This window comes from Gracilinanus agilis, unplaced genomic scaffold, assembly GCF_016433145.1.
Source record: "Gracilinanus agilis isolate LMUSP501 unplaced genomic scaffold, AgileGrace unplaced_scaffold45569, whole genome shotgun sequence".
Lineage (NCBI taxonomy): Eukaryota > Metazoa > Chordata > Mammalia > Didelphimorphia > Didelphidae > Gracilinanus > Gracilinanus agilis.
Genome location: NW_025379765.1, coordinates 1 through 7,085, shown reverse-complemented (window position 1 = coordinate 7,085; position 7,085 = coordinate 1). Strand labels below are relative to the sequence as shown.

Below are 7,085 nucleotides of genomic sequence, written 5' to 3'. Positions count from 1 at the left end.
TATGAATGTACTCAGTGTGGAAAGGCTTTCTCATGGAGGAACAGTTTTATTTATCATCAGAGAACCCATTGTGGAAAGAAACCTTCTGAATGTCATTGACCTCTACCCTATTTGAATAGAACCCTGTCCATCCTAAATCATTGATCTGATCTCTCTTCGTGTCCAGGAGCCGACCCTGCTGCCACTGCCATTTTTCACAGGCTCCTGCCTCACTGCTGTGCTGCCATGAGCACCAGCAGCTTCACAATCTCACAGCCTCTCAACTACCATGGCAGAGGTTGAGTATAGCCTGCCAAAAGCATTGGCACCAAGGAGGCACACGAGCCAGTCACAGGTGGAATAAAAGCTACTTTCATCTATTCTGGTGTGAAGAAAGTAGATTTGGCAGTTCAGTTTGCAAAATTGCTTTTTAAAAAAGGAGCAAGGATAGCTAAGTGACTCCGTGGATTGAGAGCTAATATAGAGATGGGAGGTCCTGGGTTTAAATCTGGCTTCAGACACTTCCTAGATGTGTAACTCTAGGCAAGTCACTTACCACTCTTCTGCCTTGGGACCAATACACAGTATTGATTCTAAGATAGAAGGTAAGGGTTGTTGTTTTTTAAATGAATAAAAAAATCAAGTATGGAGATTTCCTGAATCTTTCTGGAAGACATCAGGATAATTAGAGAATGGAAGGATGAAATACCTACTGTGCAGACCATGACAACAGGAAGGAAATCAATGTTTGAGGCTTGATTAGATATTGATACACCTTGGCAATGCTTACAGTATTCTGTATGCTTGTCTAGTTCCTTGCCAAGTGAGCATATCCAGCTACCTGGTCAATCATTTGGTTACACAAGGCAGGAAGCACTTGGGGTATGCATTTGAATTAGAGTATGGAAGTATCCTTTCCAGATTGCTTGTTGGAAGTTTGCCCCATCTTTAGCTTATGGCAGTGCTATGATCTTTTCCCTTCACACCTATGGCAGTGAAACTGTCGACCAAAATCTATACTGAGGCTGGGGTGCCTTCTGGACTCTTTTAGAGAACCAGCTCATACATATAATTCTTGTGTGTGTTTGAATCACCTTGGAGAGGGCTGGAATCTGGAAAGTAATGGGTTAAATTTATAAGCTAGAAAGAATGAGACATAGAAAGATCTGAGAAACAAGAAACACAGACAAGACATAGTGTGGTGTCCTCAGGTCAGCCTGTCAGCTTCTTCTCAGATGGTCAGAGAGAGCTGAACTGCCTTTATTAAGGAAAGTAGCAATGGGGGTTGAGGGGATGTCAATATTAGCTTCATATTGGCAATCAATTACAAGATAAAAGAGCATATATAAGATATCAAACAGTAAAGGCTTGATTTCTAAGTTCCATAAAATTTAAGACCCATCCAATTCAAGGATTCTGAAATCAATCCTGTGAAATATCAAAAATATGTCCATAAGCCTGGTCCATGAGCACTTTGCTCATAAGAGTCAGCTTTTGAATACAGCTTTAATATCTTCATGATTCGTTATAACTGAAACCCTTCACTCTTCAGTGTGGTGCAAGGTGGCGCTGCTACAGGCCAGTATCTTTCACTGGCAAGAAGCTCATTGAGATGTCACCTAAAGGAGTCAAGGCTGTCACTTGGGAGCTTGGCAGTAAATCTCCCTTATCATCTCAGACTGTAATAGAGAGAACGCTGTGAAGGGAGCAGTGATGGCTAACTTCCTCATTCAAGGCAAGCTTTGCTGTAATGGCACAAGTGTACTTGACCAAAGAGAAATTCTAGATCAACTCTTAGAGGAAGTAGTAAAACCCAAAAGATAAAGATTGCGAACCCCCTTCTGGAAGATACAAGAATAGGCCCCCTCATCAATCAATCACATCTGCAACATATCCTTGCATTCATCAAAGAGGCAAAGAACCAGGGTATAAAGCGTTCTGTGGAAGAGACTTAGATGTGCCAGAAGACCCCAAACTAAAGGATGGATACATGAAACCTTGTGTACTGGCAAATTGCAAAGATGGCATGAGCTGTGTGAAGGACGAGATCTTTAGGCCACTTATGTCCATTTTGCCCATTGACACAGAAGATGAAGTCCTCAAGAAAGCCAATGACACTACTAGTGTCTTCATAAGGGATCCTCCAAAGAACTTGCTGATGGTGTTTGAGTTTCAAGTTGGAATGTGCTACATTAACGATCCAATGGAATTGTCCTTGGGTGGCTAAAGATGTCAGGATCTGGCAGAGACAATGTGTGACGACTTGAGTACTATTCACTGCTAAAGACTATCTGTGTTGAGATGGGTGATGTGGAGGAAGTGCTGAGGAAAAGATCTGTGAAAACAGCACCACCTGGTGGGGTCATATGATGGCATCATGACACACCATAACTGAACACTAATTTGGACCCAGTCCTGTTCAGCCTTTGGAATTCTGGTTCTTCAGGAAGAGAGAATTGGATGGCACTTTTCTCTTATCCTGGTTCCCTGCTAAAATGTAATGGCATTTTCTATAGGTTTACCAAAAGATCTGTGATATTTTTTTCCTTCCAACTTGAATCTCTACAAGACCCTAAAGTGCCAACTCTTCATTCTTTCTAAGAGAGCAGGATCTCTAGAACTTAAAGGGATTAGATCCATTAGTGGTGTAATTGCATCTTTCTAACCTGTTTTAAAGTTACTGAGGTGATTTTTTTGTTTAGTGAAGCAAATTTTTTTTAAACCCTCACCTTCTGTCTTAAAATAAATACTGTGTATTGGTTCTAAGGCAGAAGGGTGGTAAGGGCTAGGCAATGGGGGGTCAAGTGACTTGCCCAGGATCACACAGCTAGGAAGTATCTGAGGCCAGATTTGAACCTAGGACCTCCCATCTCTAGGCCTGGCTCTCAATTCACTGAGCTACCCAGCTGCCCCCATGAAGCAATTTTTAAAAATTAAATATTCTAGTCTCACCCTGTTGTTGGTAGTCAGCTTGGAAAAAAGTAGATAAAGTCATTGTTTGCTTAGAACAGTTAGTAAACTACAGTAAGAGAGAAATTTCCAATCAGTATTATTCATTTAATATGATTCCATAGAAATAATAAATAATTCTTTTTTGCACTTACATACATTAATCTACATTTAGGGAAGTGTATAATTAGAATTTCGCTCCCCATCATTGTTCTCATGTTACATCCTTACATTTTGGAGATAAAAGTTTTGTGTAGCTCTGCTCTCTCTTCTCCTGGAAAAGTGATTGTGGAGGCTGGGTGAGTCAGGCAGGATAATTTTATCCACATGTTCTTTACTTAGGCTTTCTAATTTTGTTTCTTTTATTTCTTCTACTTCAAGTGATTATTAATAAATCTTATAAAATATCATACTTGGAATTACTGGATATTAATTTAAATTCTACAGAAGTAAAGGATAATCAGTTGGCCCTGATTTCACAAAACAATTATAAGTAATTAGGATCAATGACTGAGTAAATTCTCTTCATGTTAGATTATGGAGCCTCTTAGAACATATTCCTACTTCACCACAATTAAGGGGTCCCCACCCTAGTTTTGACCATCCAGGTTCCTCATGGAATGGGATGTCACAAGGTTGTACCTCATAGCATAGGCTATTTTAAGGTTAGATGGAAAGTCTCTGGCTACTTTGGGAGCCCTCTGTCCCTATCCCCTTCACCTGATTGGCTAGCCTTAGGAAGAATATGACCTTCTCAATTCTTTGACAAGGATCTTTTCTACATGTTCCAACCTTGGGAACCCTGCCTTGTCTGCAGAGGAATGAACTAGTAGTGGCCATCCCTGCGCCTATCTTTTTTTAATCTATTTTAATCTACTAATAAAAACGTATATTTTGAGTTGTACTAGCCTAGAAGAGACTGCACCAATAGATTGTTGTTTGACCATAAGATAGAAAGAGGGTACTCCATTAAAAATAACCACAGATAGAATAAAATACTTGGGAGTATACCTGCTAAAACATGAACCCAAGGACTACATGAATGTAATTTAAAAATACTTTTTACACCATCAGATTTAAATTGGAAAAATATTAATTGTTTATGGATGGGCAGAGACAAATATAATTAAATGACAACCCTACTGAATCTACTTATTCAATGCCATCCCAATCAAATTACCAAACAATTATCAAGCTAGTGAAAACATTAAAATTCATCTAGAAGAAAAAAATCAAGATTATCAAAATAATTCATGGAAAAATATAAAGGAAGGAAGCCTAGGAATACCAGATTTTAAATTCTGTTATAAAGCAATAATTACCAAAAAGTATTTGGTACAAGCTAAGGAATAGAAAGGCAGATCAGTGGAATAGGACATACACCAAACCATAGTAAAAAATTATAGGGGGCAGCTGGGTAGCTCAATGGATTGAGAGCCAGGTCTAGAGATGGGAGGTCCTAGGTTCAAATCCAGCCTCAGACACGTCCCAGCTGTGTGACCCTGGGCAAGTCACAACCCCCATTGCCTACCCTTACCACTCTTCTGCCTTGGAGCCAATACACAGTATTGACTCCAAGACAGAAAGTAAGGGTTTAAAAAAAAATTATAGTAACCTTGTATTTGACAAAAGATCCAAGTTTTCAGGAAAAGAAATTATTTTGTAGTAGGGAAAAAAACTGGGACAACTGGAAAGTAGTTTGGCAGAAACTAGGTATAGACCAATATCTTACATCATTCACTGATAAGATCAAAATGGATACAAGACCTAGACATAAAAGGAGATAGCATAAGCAAATTAGAACAGGGAAAATATTCCCTGTCAGATTTATGGCTGGGAGAGAAATTTATAAATAAAAGATGGAAAACATTGTGAGATGTAAAATGGATAACTTTGAAAATGTTAAAAAGGTTTTGTACAAATAAATGTTGCCCAAGTAGAAGGAAAACAGAAAATTGAGAAGAAATGTTATAGATGGTTTCTCAGAGATAAACATAAAGAGAACTTATGTCCCTCAAAAGCATAAAATGCCACTCTTTTTAATTCTTTGAGGTCCATATTAGGCCAGTTTGGACAGCTAGTCATAAAATAATTCTTAACTTCTTTCAACAGTTTTTCACAAATTGTGGTATCTGTTGGTGATGGAATACTATTGTGCTGAAAGGATTAATGAACTGGAAGAATTCTATGTGAACTGGAATGACCTCCAGGAATTGATGCAGAGTGAAAGGAGCAGAACCAGGAGAACATTGTACACAGAGACGGATACACTGTGGTAAAATTGAACATAACAGACTTCTCTACTAGCAGCAATGCAAGGATCCAGAGCAAGGCTGAGGGACTTATGAGAGAGAAAGCTAGCCACGTTCAGAGAAAGAACTGTGGGAGTAGTGTAAAGGTGGGTCACCAGGGATGTTATTATTATTATTAAAATGTAACTAAATGGTTTGTGGGTTCACACTGGGTTGAAGGAGAGACAGGACCAACCAGGATAGGGAGACCAGGGTTTATAGCCAAGCTGTTAACTGCCAATAGGAATGGCAGTTAGGCCAGGGCCTATGGAACCAGCAGGCAACAGGTAAAAATTTATAACATTTTAATTGAGGGGAACAAAAATAAAGGATGGGATAAGGGAGTCTACACTTGAAACCTAGGGGCAAACCACAGGGGGCAGGGAAGGACTTGACTACACTATCCTATTGACCTAAGCCAGGCAGGGCCCAAAGGAAACAGTACTGAAATCACAGGGAAGCTCCTCCAAACCTGGTTCCAGCCAGGTTTGATCAGCTCAGCTAAAGGGCCTGAGGATGGCTTTCAATTGGGGTCTCACGGTAAACCCAAGGATGGTCACAGGATTCCAAGAGCCAACTCCACCAGGTGATCCAAGGTACCCAGGTAGGGAGAGTGAGTTTGCAATGCTGTCCACCAAATCACAAACCACTTCCCCACTTGGTGCTGCTCTGCAGGTCTGTTGTCCACTGTTGAAAGCCTCCACCTCTGAGGATCCCAGGGAATCTGGATGCAGTTTTTCCCTAACTCTGAGATCTCCCAGGGTTAGCAACAGTTATGTTCCCCACCACTAATGGAGTCCCTCTCAGAGTCCAAGCTCCACTTCCTGCTCCTTCATTCCACCTTGGAATCCTCCAGCCCTTCCTGCTAGGTACAACACTAATGCTAAATTAATTGCTAAATAACCCTCACAACAGTAGAAACACAGAAGAAAAACAACTGCTTGATCACATGGGTCAATGAGGAAATGATTGGAGATGTAGGACTCTAAGCAATCATCCTAAAGCAAATATTAAATAATATGGAAATAGATCTTGATCTATGACCCATGTAAAACCCAGTGGAATTGCTCATTGGCTATGGGAGAGGGATGGGAGGAAGGGAGGGAAAGAATATGAATCATGAAACCATGGGAAAATATTCTAAATTAATTAAATAAAATTTTCAAATAAAAACGTCATTTTTGTCTAATTTTATTTGTCTAATATTTCTTTCCCTAGAAAGATCTAGATCTATATATCTGCCTCCCAGCTCAATAAGCCTATCCACAAACTGAGAGGGGTTTTCATTATCTTCCTGCTTTAGATGTTCGAATTTAGTCCATATACCAGGCCTATTAGAACAAGCTCTCATTGCTTTTAGTAATGCATTTCTAGCCTGGAATAGTTGTAAATAATCTTGCTCTGAATTAAGGTCCCATTTGGGATCTTCAGTTGGCCAATGAGTCAGTTCCTCTCCCTGGGCCTGATTAACAGAAAGAATCTTATTTCTTTCCCTTTCTGTTAGCAAGGCCTGGAGCAAATCTTCCACATCAATCCACATGGGATCATACATGCGGAAAATGCTTTCAACCTTATTTATGACTATAATGGGCTCATTTTCAAAGGAAGGCACTTTTTTCTCTGAAACTCTCAATTATCTTATGGAGAGAAAGGTGTATGATACCTAACACTCACTAAGTGCCCTCGTCTATTATAAATTGGAACATCTCTGAGAGGGAATAGACCTTTATTTGAATCATCTGTGATTACTGCAGCTTGACTTGTGTGGGTTGCTTGGTAGGGGAAAGTGGGGAGTGGGTGAATGGAGAGGGAGGGGTTGGTCAGGGGATGGGGAGGCAGAGTAAAAGGATTGGGGTGGGACTGGGG

At 40.1% G+C, this 7,085-nt stretch overlaps 1 pseudogene; it reads left to right on the top strand.

Moving 5' to 3' along the window:
- The first annotated feature begins 225 nt into the window (after positions 1-225).
- Positions 226-2,349, top strand: LOC123255392 (annotated as a pseudogene).
- Positions 2,350-7,085: the final 4,736 nt, after the last annotated feature.